We start from the raw sequence: 13205 nt of genomic DNA, 5'->3' as shown, positions 1-13205 counted from the left end.
GACTCCTCGTTCTTTTTGCTGATGCAGACTAACACGGCTACCGCTCTGACACCCTTCCCAAGTGGCCTTTTCTAGGGAAATTGAGCCAGCAGTCACTGTTGCTGGTGTTCATCGATTCCAAGGCCAGAAGAGACCATTGTGATCAGCCAGTCTGACCTCCCCTGTCCCCCCACACCCTTCCCGGTCTAGCACAGGGCAGAGAATGTCCCCAAAATAATTCCTATAGCAGAGAAGAATGGCCAAGCTTGATTTAAACGTGGCCAGGGATGGAGAATCCACTGTTCTAAAGGTTCACAGGTACTGTGGGGTATTTGTTCTGCTGAACTGCAAATGAAAAGTTGATTGAGCAGTTGGTAGCCTGCCTGGTGTCATCAGCTGGTGAAGTTGGACCCCAGATGTCACTCTCCGTCCAAGACGTTGTCCTGTCATATAGTTTTATCGGTAGTTTTACGGGAAGGTTGCGGGGGAAGTTTAGGACATTGTCCTGGCTGCTCCACTCCAAATAAATCTGTGCCCAGCTCTTCCCACCCTAACTGCCCCTCCGTTCACTGAAAGGAAAGGCTTGCCTGGGTCACCATGCTCTTTTTGGAATCTGTTTTCTTTCTGTTGTGTAGGGGGACGAGGCTGGGGGTGTTTGACCTGTCACACAGAGATGTTTTATGGTGGCCCCAAGAGAATCTGCAGCTGCTTCCTAACTGGCTCCAGTCTGGGGAGCGGCCCTGCTCCTTGCAGATGTGGGTCAGGGGGATGAAATTGCCCCTGTTAGCAGCACTGTGGATCCATTCTTCTGCTGGGAGCCAGGGATTTTCTTGCCCATTCTCCACTGTTCTGTGTGTCTGCAATCGCTCCCAAATGAAGATGCATGTGGGAAGCTGCAGTAGCTTCGCTTCTCAGGGGCTGATGTGGTACAAATATCGTCCCTACTTTCCAGCTCTGATCTAAACCCTGAAATCAGACCTACATTTGCTGGGAGCTGGGCCCTGAGTCCCCAGCTCTGTTCATGTATCTTAACGAACCCCAGCTGCGTAAGTATCCCCAAATATCTCGCTCAGCCTCAACTCCAAACACCTTCCAGAGCACGTTAATCCACATCTAGGCATCTGACTTTAAACCAACAAAAGCGGGGTAATTTGGAGAGAGAAAGGACAGTGCCAGATCCCTTCTCATCTACATCTGTGGTATTTAGGCAAGTGCTTTCCCCTTCACAAATAAGAGTAAGCATCAGATGAGCTCAGGCTCTTCGGATGTAGCTGAATTTGCAAAGCCAGCCTTTGCCTCCCACCTTGAATGTCACGTAGCAGCTGTGGCTGGCTGGGGATTTTTGCTTTTAAAATGCAGTGAACGGTCTGAAAAGCAATGGCACCACCTTCTTCCCTCTCCACAGACCTGCTCCCCCTGCATCTAAGAGTCACAACTGCTGACCATCAACACTGGCGACAATAATCTTTTCTTTCTCCCTCCTTTTCCCTGTCTGGTATATATAGACAGTGAACTATTCTTTGCAGGGTCCGTCTCTCTCTCTATCTGTTTGTACAGTATCTAGCATAATGGGACCCTCAGTGAGCCATGCTCTGATTGCAGACTTTCCCACCCATGTCACAGGCAGAAAGAACCCAGCTCACTTTTCATATCCTGAGGTTCGGCCTTTTAACCATAGCAGAACTGGCATGGCTCAGGGGCACAAGTGGTAGGGGATCTGTGCTGCTGATTTTCACAAGTTGATCATCAGTGTCATGAACTGTGGAGATTTCCTAAAGCCCGAGTTCCTGGAGTCATGTTATTACATGAGAATCTTGGCCTTTTTAAAAAAAATTTAATATTTCTTAAAGTAAGTTTCTGGGACTCCTGGACATGGCGAAAAGCTTAGAAAACATGATCTGTTCATGACCTAGAGCAGAGGTAGGCAACCTATGGCATGTGTGCCAAAGGCAGCACGCGCCCTGATTTTCAGTGGCACTTACACTGCCCGGGTCCTGCCCACCGGTCCGGGGGGGCTCTGCATTTTAATTTAATTTTAAATGAAGTTTCTTAAATATTTTTAAAACCTTGTTTACTTTATATACAGCAATCATTTAGTTGGATATTATAGACTTATGGAAAGAGACCTTCTAAAAACGTTAAAATGTATTACTGGCACGCGAAACCTTAAATTAGAGTGAATAAATGAAGACTCAGCACAGCACTTCCGAAAGGTTGCCGACCCCTGGCACAGAGACTCAGAAACTAGAAGATGAAGAGAAAGAACCCAGCATAGATTATTATTGCAGCAAGGGAGGTTTAGGTTGGACATTAAGAAAAACTTCCTAACTGTCAGGGTGGTTAAGCATGGGAATAATTTGCCTAGGAGGGCTGTGGAATCTCCATCACTGGAGATTTTTAAAAGCAGGTTGGACAAACATTAGTCAGGAATGGTCTAGAGTCAGGAATGGTCTTAGTCCTGCCTTGAGTGAAGGGGACTGGACTAGATGACCTCTCGAGGTCCCTTCCACTTCTATGATTATTTAAGATCTCATGATTCTTAAGCCAAGCTCCTGATTTTTGCAGGACTTACCCCCTGATTTCTGATCATTCAGGGATGATGGCGGGGAGGAGGGGGAGAGGGGAGCAGACCCTTCATATTTCCTGCGGGCTCAGATTCCCTCGTCCTGCCCCATCAGTCCTAAGCTAGCACAACCTTCTCTAATGTCAACAGGAAGCTGCGGGTGCTGCTGAATATCAGGCTATTGGTACTGAAAAGGAACTGCCCAGGTGGTTTCTTATCAGTTACATTGCTGGGGCCTGATTCTCCAGGAGCCAAGGAGCTGCCAGCCAATTGCGTGTGCGTGAGTGGGTGTGTATGCCCATGCTGGGGGTCTGGGTCTGTGTGGGTGAGTGCATGTGTGTGTTTGTGTTTACACCTCTGTGTGTGTGCGCGCGCATGGCTCTGTGGGTGTGTGTGTGCACATGGGTCTGTGTGTGCATGGCTCTGTGTCTCTGTGTGTGCGTCGGGAGAGAATTCAGCCTCGAGGGGGAGAGAAGGCGCCTCCCGCCCTGGGACGGGCACTCCCTGGCTAGGGCCTCCTGGCCTAACCATTAACCCGTTGCGCCGCGCCCGCCCCCTCCCTTTGCAGCGGTGACCTTTGCCCCCTGTTCCTGTCAGGCTGGGGAAGGTTAACATTTGACCTTGTCGGGGCCGCGGGGCCACCCCAGACGCCGGGGGGGAGGAGCCCCAACAAAGGGAGCGCGGCCCCGTGGCCATGAGACATCTGCCAGGGCGGCCTGTGAGAACAGCGAGCCCGGCCTGGGCTGCCAGGACCAGAGCCAACAGGAATCAGCTTCCCCGGCAGCGGGCAGGGCCAGTGACCTCTCCTCTGCTCGGCACAATGGGGCTCTGCCTTGGGCTGCGTGGCTGCCCAACCATCAGAGCACACACACACACACGCACACACACACACAGAGCATAGACACACACACTCACACAGCACACACACACACAGCATACACACTCACACACACACACACAGAGCATACACACAGCATACACACACAAACACACACAGCATACACACACACACTCACACACAACATACACACACAGCATATACACACACAATGCATATATACAACATATTTACTCTCGCACACACAGAGCATACACACACACACACAAACATGTACACACAGCACATGCACACATACCCAATCACACAGATAGCATACACACTCATACACTCAGCATACACACACACACTCACATACAGCATACACATGCACACAAAAACAGCATACACACACACTCATAACATATATACACTCACACACACACACAGCATACACACACAGAGTATATGTATATATACAAACACACACAGCATGCACACAGAGCATATATACACTCACAAGTACAATATATATACACTCACACAGAGTATACATACACACACATAGCATATATATACACACGCACAATATATACACACAGTATATATACACACACTCACAGCATGTATTCACACACAGAGAGCACATGCAGATACAACACATATACACTCACAAGGACAATATATATATACGCACACAGCACATACACACACACACTGTCTCACACACACTCACAGAGCGTGCACACAGCACAGACACAATCACACAGCACAGATCAGTCTCTCTCTCCCGGTCATACACACATACAGCCACTGTCTCACACACAGACACACATTCTCAGAGCACACACGCCATCTCTCTCACACACACAGAGATAGAGACATACAGACTGTCCTGATTTTGAGGAGTTTGTCCCGCGTCCCGACCAGAGTACGGTTGGGACGCCATTTGTCCCAACATTTTGTTTCCTGGTCTTCAGCGGCAATTCGGCAGACAGTCCTTCAGTCACAGACGGCCTTCGGCGATATTTCAGCGGTGAGTGCTTCTGTCTTTGGCAGCAAGGTTTATTCCCCGCCGCCGAAGACCATCCGTGCAGACACCACTAACTTCAGCTTCCCATTCCCCTTCTGTACAGATGGAGAAACTGAGGCATGAAAACACTCACCTAAGGACAGCAGCTGCCTGATCCTAGACAGCTTCACTCCCACCCTGCACTGGGACCACAAGGCCACACTCAGAGCCCCCAGTAACAACCCAGCTAAGCTTGATGTGGTGTTTTAGTGAAACGGACACTGGAGCTGCTCACAAATCATTAACACACACGCACACACAGCCCTCCACAGTCCCTGAGCTGGTGCACACACACACACCCCCTCTGCACCGTCCCAAGCTGGCCGAACTCGCTTGGTTTCAGGTTTTGGTTCCCAATTCAGAAATGCCCCCGGCCAGGTTCTCCTGGGGAGTAACTCCCCAGGCAGGCGCCCCGGGGAGCCTGGGGAAGCTCGGGGGTCGAGCAGGTGCAGAATTCTGTGGTGTTGAGCTGAAACGCCAGCAGAGGTCAGGCTGAGTTCTGCTTGGAGCTTTCAGGCCTGTTGGAAGCTGAAAATCAATGTGAAACCACTCACTGGAGCAGTGCACGCCTCAGCCAGAATCCTGCCTCCCTCCCAAACACAGAGTCCCAGGACTCCAGCACAGGGCTCCCACCTAGCACTGACTGGGACCCACCATCTTGTTTGGCAGAGGCCATTCCATTCAGTGGCTTCGACTCACAGCCAGCCTGGGTTGGATGTGAATCACTAATGTCCTGCCATGGGAGAGCGAGACCCCTGCACCCCAGAAGCAAAGAGCTCTCTGGCCCAGTTGGTACATCAGATTGGGCCCCATAGAGACCAAGGATCTGAGTCTCAGCTCTCCTGCTCTTGTGCATGGGGCTTTGCATTCCCTGTATTCTGTGGCTGTGCAGAGCCCTGCTGGCTTCTGGTATAAACTGGAGCAGCCTCGAGGCTGCTCTAACTTACGCAGTGCTCACCATGGCCCACTATGGGTGCTGGGATACAGAAAACCACCATAGCACAGTGCGCTCCCCTCACCCCATCCCCCAGTGTTGGGGGGACACACCAGCTCCGCACCCAATGTGGAGGCCCCTGGTGCCGTGGGAATTCTCAGGGGGCTGGTCCCACCCATTTATGCTGCCAGAGAAGCCTGAGCATCATAACAACCAGTCCTCTAGACCAGACGGATGGACGGACAAGGAGAGACAGACAGATATCCAGCAGGAGGGAGGAGTGATCTACCAGCGTGGTTTTCATTGTACGGATGGATGCCCAGAGGCACCATGGGGGAAATGTGCTATGGATGCTAAGCTCTTACCGCTCCCTGCCCCCCACGGTCACGTCCTCACCTGCCCAGGTGCTGCACACCTGCGGCTCTGCTGGCAAGGCTCCGGGGTTAATCTTAGAACAAAGCAACTTGCCAGGATGACGCAAGGAGCCCAGATGGGGAAAGAAAGCAGCTCAAATCTCCCTTTTGCTTATCTTCATTTTGCCCAGAACCCTCCCCGCTGCATCAGCAGCTGGCTCTGGGGCGTTCAGCCAGCCTGGGCTCTGCTGGATTTCCCACAGAGGTCACCCTTGGAGCCTCTGCCACACAGGGAGGGGTGCTGGGTACTCCAGGGGTTCCCTGCCCTGGATTCAGATGTGGCAGCAGTGGGGTCGTTGTTTCAGGTGCTGGGAGAGGGGCAGTGGGTGACGGGGGAGGAGAGCTCTAGCTCTTTGCTAAGCTCTGCACACTGTGATTTTTTCACAGGCACCCAGGTCCTGTGCCTCGGTCCCAGGGGGGCTTGCCCAGCGCTCCCCAGCCCTGCGTGGCCCCAGCTGTCACCCCATTCCTGTCCACGGTGACTTTCCTGAACCTGCCAAGGAGCAGGCCAAGACAGGACTCGCGGGACCTCAGCTTTCCTCCTGTCCGGCAGTTCCAACAGCTCCTGTCGCGGTTCATCGGGCCCCGGCCATAAGGGGAACCGGGTTAGTACCTGGATGGAAGAACACTTGGGGCCAGAGTGAGGCCTGCTGCCTGGCAGGCCTGCTGCCTCCCAGTGCAGAGGGCCCAGAGCCAGGAGCACTCCATGGCCAGGAGGGGCTGTGACCGGGGCTGTTCCCCAGTGACTGAAGGCTCATAGGAGCCGGGGCAGCCAGCATGCTAGCCCTAACTCCCTGCCCCTTAGCCACCCCAGGGTTGGGGCAGAGGGGATTCGGGGTCCACGGGAACCAGCTGCTGCTGGCAATTCACTAGGGGACTGAACCAGCACCCAGCACGGTGCTGCTCTATACTGTTGGGCAGCGCTGCTGCCTGGGTAAACTGCTCCTGAGTCCCACCCAGAGGTGGCTGCATTGCAGTGGCCAGGGAAAGGAGCTTCCCCTAAGGATAACAAACTGCCCTTGCCTCATTCTCCTGGGGGAGGAGAGGCCTGCCACGCTCGTGTCAGCAAAGGGCCTTGGGTGGGAGGAGGCACGGGGACGGGTGGGGTGAAGCATGGGTTCTGCATGAGCTATTCCCTCCCACGCTCGCCCTGAAAACAGACCAGAACAGAGAGGGGACTTGAAAGCCGCAGCAGCAGCCCTGGCCTTTTCTTTTCGCTCTCACTGAAGCTTGACCCGGCTCACAAAGCCCGGAGGACCCCATTTGAATGTGAAAAGGGGCCTGAGCAAAGAGCACTGACCTTCAACCCACAGGTCAGTCCCTCCAAGGGCCAACTCCTGGGAAACCCCGCCCGGGGACTGGGGGGAGGATTCCACACCAGGCCAGTCAGAGGGGGAGAGACAAGAGAAGGGGGCGGCGGGGGGACGGCATTGGCGGCTCCCACGCACTGGCCACAGCAGAGACCAGTGATCAGTCCACGTGTGCTAAGGGCTGCAGGCCTGCTCCATATTTACATGTTTTCGGGTGTCCCCATCCAGCGTGCGGGGAAATTCCCTCCTCCAGGGCCATGGGCCATGGGAACCCACTCAGCACAGACAAAACCTGGCCTGTGGCTGGCTTAGTGCTGTTACGCTATCTGTGGTCCTTACATGATGGCCATCACTGTAGCATCCGGGGCCCTGATGATTCCTAAGGTAGCTGTCCCCCAACACCCCGTAGTAAGCTCTGTGGGGCAGGGACTGTCACACCTAGCACAGGGAGGGCCTAGTCCGTGAGCAGGGCTCCGATGTGCTACCATAACACACCTCATAAGAATTATATCACCCACCTTTGACAGATGGGAACTGAGATAGTAAGTGACTCAACCCAGGCATCTATGGAGGGACAGGGAATTGAACCTGGGTTGCCAGCTAGTGTCCTAACCACTGAACCATCCTACGGTCCCGCTTCCCTTGGGAGCGGCTGCAGCCCTCTGCCCTCCTCCTGGCGCAGTCAGCACAGGTGTTTCCCCGCCACTGGGCTCCAATCCCTCTGGCTTTGCTCAGGAAAACTCTCCCTGTGCTTGGCCCTGTGGAAATTGAGTGCACATGGGCCAGGCCCGCAGAGCATCAGTTTGCAGTGAGTAGGGATCTGGGTCCCTTGCCTGCGGTATGAGGCTGAATGGCTTTTCCCCCCGACCTTCTGCAGCCGGGCAGTTTGCTGGTTACTTATAGCTCTGTTGACAGAGGCCAAAAAGTGGCTCAGTGGAGATTTCTGGCAGGGAGTGGCAGTTTCCATGGGGGAAAGGTATGTTCTAATCCACCCCTCGAGACAGCAGCCAAAGGATCCCGTACGCACTCATCTTCCATAAAACCTCCATGGATGTCACATTCTTTGCATGGGATGAGGCTGTTGGGAACCGAAAACATGGCTGGTGCTTGAAACAACAGGCTACTGGGATGGGGCTAATCATAAGAACATAAGAACGGCCCTACTGGGTCAGACCAAAGGTCCATCTAGCCCAGTATCCTGTCTTCCGACAGTGGCCAGTGCCAGGTGCCCCAGAGAGAATGAACAGAACAGGTAATCATCAAGTGATCCATCCTCTGTCACCCATTCCCAGCTTCTGGCAGAACACAGTGTTGTGATCTCTCATGATCTTATCATAAGTCTTGTGCATTTGGTGCTTTTTGCAAAGCCCCAGCTCCTGGAGTCCTGTGATTTATGTGAGACTCCCAACTTCCATTTCAACTAGCACCCCCTGCCCTGAAGTTTCAGGGAAAAGCTGGTGAATGTGATCCTAGGGGCTCAAAAGTACAGCTGGACTGAACATTTTCAACTACATGTGTTTTCCTCCGAATCAGAAAGCTTTGAGGAGCCGTTACTAGTTGTCGACAACATTTTCAACAGAAAGGTTCCCGCCTCCCTGGTGGACTCCCTGCTTGGCTCCAGAGCAAGATCTGACCTGCAAACCTGGCCTAGTGTGCCAAAAAGGGACCTTCGCCAAAACCCCACTTCACAAAAACTCAGCCTGTGTTTTGTTCCAATGTGAAATGAGAAGAGCTTTCAAAGCCTCCGAAACCCTTCACTGAGCAGCCTGATTGCCCTGCAGCCAGCACGGTTCCAACACCTCAAAGCCAATAAACACAAGCCAACGTTTGAAAAAGCTTGTGATTTTTGAAGCTACAGGGCTGGGCCATGCTAATTGCCACAAACCTATTTCTGTGCCCGTTGCGCTGGTGTCCTGTGTATTGGGTAATTAGCTCCATGGGCGCAGCAGGATCCAGCAGTGCCTGGGCTCTGGTGGGGGAGGGGATAATTGTTCTGCAGCAATTAGCTACAAACTGAAATTGTCCTTGAAATCCATATGGCTTGAGTGCTCCTGTTTTCACTGCAGTGTTTCCCTGCTAGGTCCAGCCCCTTTCCAGAGAAGCCTTTCTTAGCTCCAGTTCCTAGCCTGAGTCTTACCCTGCCCAGGGAAGAAACACGCGGGCACTTTCCTCCTGCCAGATTGCTGCTAGCCAGTTCCCAGCCGGCGTCCTGCCACTTTAGCTCCCAATGCCTCGTTGAACTCTGCGGGTGTCTGGACAGGACTCCCCGTTAATTCAGCACTGATAAACCTGCCTTTTGCTTCCAGCGGGAAGAAGCCATGGCTGGGAACGGACCCAAGTCTCCACCACTCTGGAGTCTGCACCTGTGTGTGGTTGCAGGACAACTGGGGGGAGCCTGGGGGTGGATGAGCGATGGGATACCGGGGCTCCCCAGAAAAGGCCAGGGATGGTCCCTCCAGCAAAGCAGCGTATGACAGCAAAGTGAAGCACCTCGGAGGTTACTCCTAGAAGTGGAGACCTGTGCTGTCCCGCAGGCCACGTGCTGGTTTGTCTGAATCAGGGCCAGCTCCAGGCGTCAGCGAAAGGAGTATGTGCTTGGGGCGGCCAATGGAAAGGTGTGGCACGTCCGGGTCTGATGGCGGCAATTCGGCAGCGAGTCCCTCAATCCCTCTCGGAGGGACGGACCCGCCGCCAAATTGCCCCGAAGAATGAAGCGGCACGGTGGAGCTGCTGCCGAAGTGCCGCCGACCGCAGCTTTACTTTTTTTTTTTTTCCACTTCGCCGCTTGGGTCAGCAAAAAAGCTGGAGCCAGCCCTGGTCTGAATACAGGCAAGGCTGCAATTCCCTGCGGCTGAATAGCAGGGCCCATTTCCCACCATATGGGCAAGGTGGCAGTGCCCATTTGCTCCCCTCCAGCTGAAGTTGCAATGCCTGTCTGTGTGGTATGCCCATCTGCACCCACCCAGAAAAGCGTGCGTGAGCACAATGGGTCACACGTGCACTGTTTGCACCACCTTGGAGCACACGGCCTTTACCTTGCAGTGAGGAACATGGAACTCAGCGGATTTCCGGCGCTGCCTGCTCGCCGGACCCCATCTCAAGTGAGGTCAACCCCCCATAGAATCCTGCTGACCCCAGGCCTTGTGCCTCTGCCCAGCCGCGGGGGCGCACCCGCTCTCACCGCTCCCGTTTTCACATCACAGACCCACGACTGTGCTCAGCTGCCCCTTGCCCCCGCCCTTGCACTTTGACACTTGGCCTCCTTGGGGAAAGGCCGACAGTTGGTCGGCGCTAGGTGAACCGATAGCGCCCAGACAGTCAATTACCCCGGACGACGCAGCAGCTCCTCAGCCCTTTATCATAGACTCAGAGACCGCCAGGGCTGGACCGGCCCACCAGGGATTAGCGAGTCCAGCCCCACGCCAAGGCAGGACCGAGGAACCCCAGCCCAGCCCTGACCGGCGCCTGTCTAGCCTGGTCTTGCAACCATCCAGTGACAGGTCCAGCAAAGCAAGGGCCACCTGGGAGTCCACAGCCCATGCAAGCTCCGGGGTAGGGTGACCAGATGTTCCGATTTTATAGGGACAGTCCCAATTTTGGGGGCTTTTTCTTATATAGGCTCCTATTACCCCTTACCCCCGTCCCAATTTTTTACACTTGCTATCTGGTCACCCTACTCCAGGGCCAGTCCCAGCTCCGTTGCTAGCAACCCGGGGGCCTCACTCGTGGTTCAGGACCCTGCAAGATGTCAGCTGGGTCATGGGCCAAGCAGGTCCTGAGTGCGGGGTGACACAGGGGTACAAGATTCCAGCTGGCTCCTGGAGAATGAAAGCCCCCATACAGCAGCACCCCCATGTCAGCCCCTTGGAGTCAGCGCTGGGCCGAACCAGGGCTGAGGCACTGATTCAGGGGCAGATTCTGCTCCCTCTCGACGCCGGGTGACTCCACTGACTGCAGTGGCTTTAAGCCTGCATGGCTGGGCCCCTGCTCCATCCTGTCCCTGGAGACCATCCCTCCTCTGTCTGCACCGCCAGGGAGGCCCCCGCCCACCCGAGGTCACGGCCTCGCTCCTCTCATGAATATGCATCATGCCCTTCTGCCGCCATCACCTCTGATCCCACTGTCAGGGTTAACAAATGTCTTCATCGGCGCTCAGGAAATATGGTGAATGTGGGGGGGGGGGGTCTTTGTTCCCAGGAAGAGTGAGCTGACCTGCTCTGCTGCAGCCTCCCACCCCAGTCACCTGTGACCCCCGAGGGCAGCTGGGGCAGGGGCCTGGTGCTACAGAGCCTGGTGCCTCTGGTGTCACCTTCGCCAGCCAGGCCAGGTTGCAGGGCAGGGAGGGATTGTGGCTGCAGGCTGAGAGCTGCAAATGACATGGGTGCATCTCAGGCCCATTTCTAGTGGGCAAGGCGTCCCAAGCCCGCAGGCAGAGAGGCCAGGGGATGGGGAGGCTGGGGAGCTGCATTGTGCTAGACGGGCTTGGGCGTGGCAGGGCAGGGTGGGGAAGGCTGCATTGCTTCGTGGCTACGGGTGTCATTCTCCTGGGCTGTCCTGGTAATGCCCAAATCTCCTGTCTAACCCACTGCCTCCTCCCCCTGTGCAGCAGCCCCCTTCTCGCCAGCTCTGCCTCCGATCGCCCTGGCCCTGGGCTCTGCGCTGCACGCTGGGGACACAGTCAGCATGAGGGACGCCGTGCAGATCCCAGGCCAGCGACAATACTCGATTTCCGCTCTGGCTGCCGAGCTGGGGAAGGCGGGTTTCCTCTCTCCGCCAGACCTATCCGTCCTGGGTGCAGTCAGGGCAGCGAGTGACGGATCACCTAGGCTCTGGTGCAATGCAGGGGCAGGCAGGGCTGTTAGAAGCCGCTGCACAGAGCAAGGTCAGGCTGAAGGGGGGCTTGCTTTGAGCAGCCACGAGTCCAAGGCTGGCCCAGGCTCGGCGCTGCTATTAAAACGCGCCAGGCACACATCAACTCCCTGGCCTCAATAGTGATCACTGCTGCTCTTGGCGTGGTGGGCACTCTGATAAATGGATCGAAAGGATTCCCTGCTTCCACCCCCTCTCCAAACTACTAGTCACATGACTCCACTTCACATATTCTCCAAGGCTGCCCACAGCTTGGGCGGGGGGTGGAACTCGTTTTTTCCTCCTCTCTGCAATGGCCAGATCAGGCTAGTGGCTCTTTCCACAATCTGACTAACACGTCCTGCCCTTCCTATGGAACATGGGAGCAAGACAGTGCCTGGGAGAGACAGATGCTGCTCTGCTCACGAGCCCCTGCCTGACCTGCTCAGTGTTGGCTGGGAGCTCACTGTGCAGGCTGGAGCTCGCCATGCCCGAAGGCGACAGCAGACGTCAAAGCCTCTGTGGGCTGCAGAAACCTCATGGCCCAGAGCTGAACAGAAGCAGAACTGGGGGGATTGGCCCTGGACTCTTCCTCAGCTCTTGGCCTTGACAAGATCTTGTGGCAGAGAGTTCCACAGGATAATTGTGCATGATGTGTAACAGCTAGATCAGTTACTAAATGCAGCAGAGTTCAGCAGGGGCCTCCCCTCTAGCTGCTCTGTCAGAGGCTACAAGAATGTGCTCCCCGGGGAAGTCTGGGCCCTGTGCTCAGGCCACACTTGGCTTTGAGGCTACCCCAGTCGATTTCCATTGCTGGGCTCCCCCAGGACAGAGAGGTGCCATGTTGTGTGCAGAGGCGCCCTCCGCTGGCTCTTTTCTGGCATTGCAGGTCTGTGCTGGGTTAGGTGTGAATGCGGAACGCACCCGGCTCCATTCAGAGAAGGTCCTGTTCCCATTCCTACTCCCTGCCATCCCTAGGAGAGGCCCCAGGGAAAGGAGCTGTGTATTTTCTTACAGAAGGGATTGGAGTCCAGCAACCCCTGGTCTCTACTGATGCCCAGAAAAGATGATGGTGATCTCCAGGACCGGTGTTAAGAATGAAGCTGGAGACTCTGCCATGCCAGGCGTCCCCTGGGCAGCTGAGAGGGAACACTTATGGGAGTCTGTAACAGAGGACGTGCAAAGAGCAGCCCAGCTAGACGCAGACAGCTCAGCCTCATCCGTGCCCTCGGGAATGTCACAGGGCACAGGGAAGAATCCCATTCAGAT

Source organism: Gopherus evgoodei, chromosome 22, assembly GCF_007399415.2.
Source record: "Gopherus evgoodei ecotype Sinaloan lineage chromosome 22, rGopEvg1_v1.p, whole genome shotgun sequence".
NCBI classification, from domain to species: domain Eukaryota; kingdom Metazoa; phylum Chordata; order Testudines; family Testudinidae; genus Gopherus; species Gopherus evgoodei.
The sequence above is the reverse complement of the archived record's forward strand: the minus strand, read 5'-3'. Positions refer to the sequence as shown.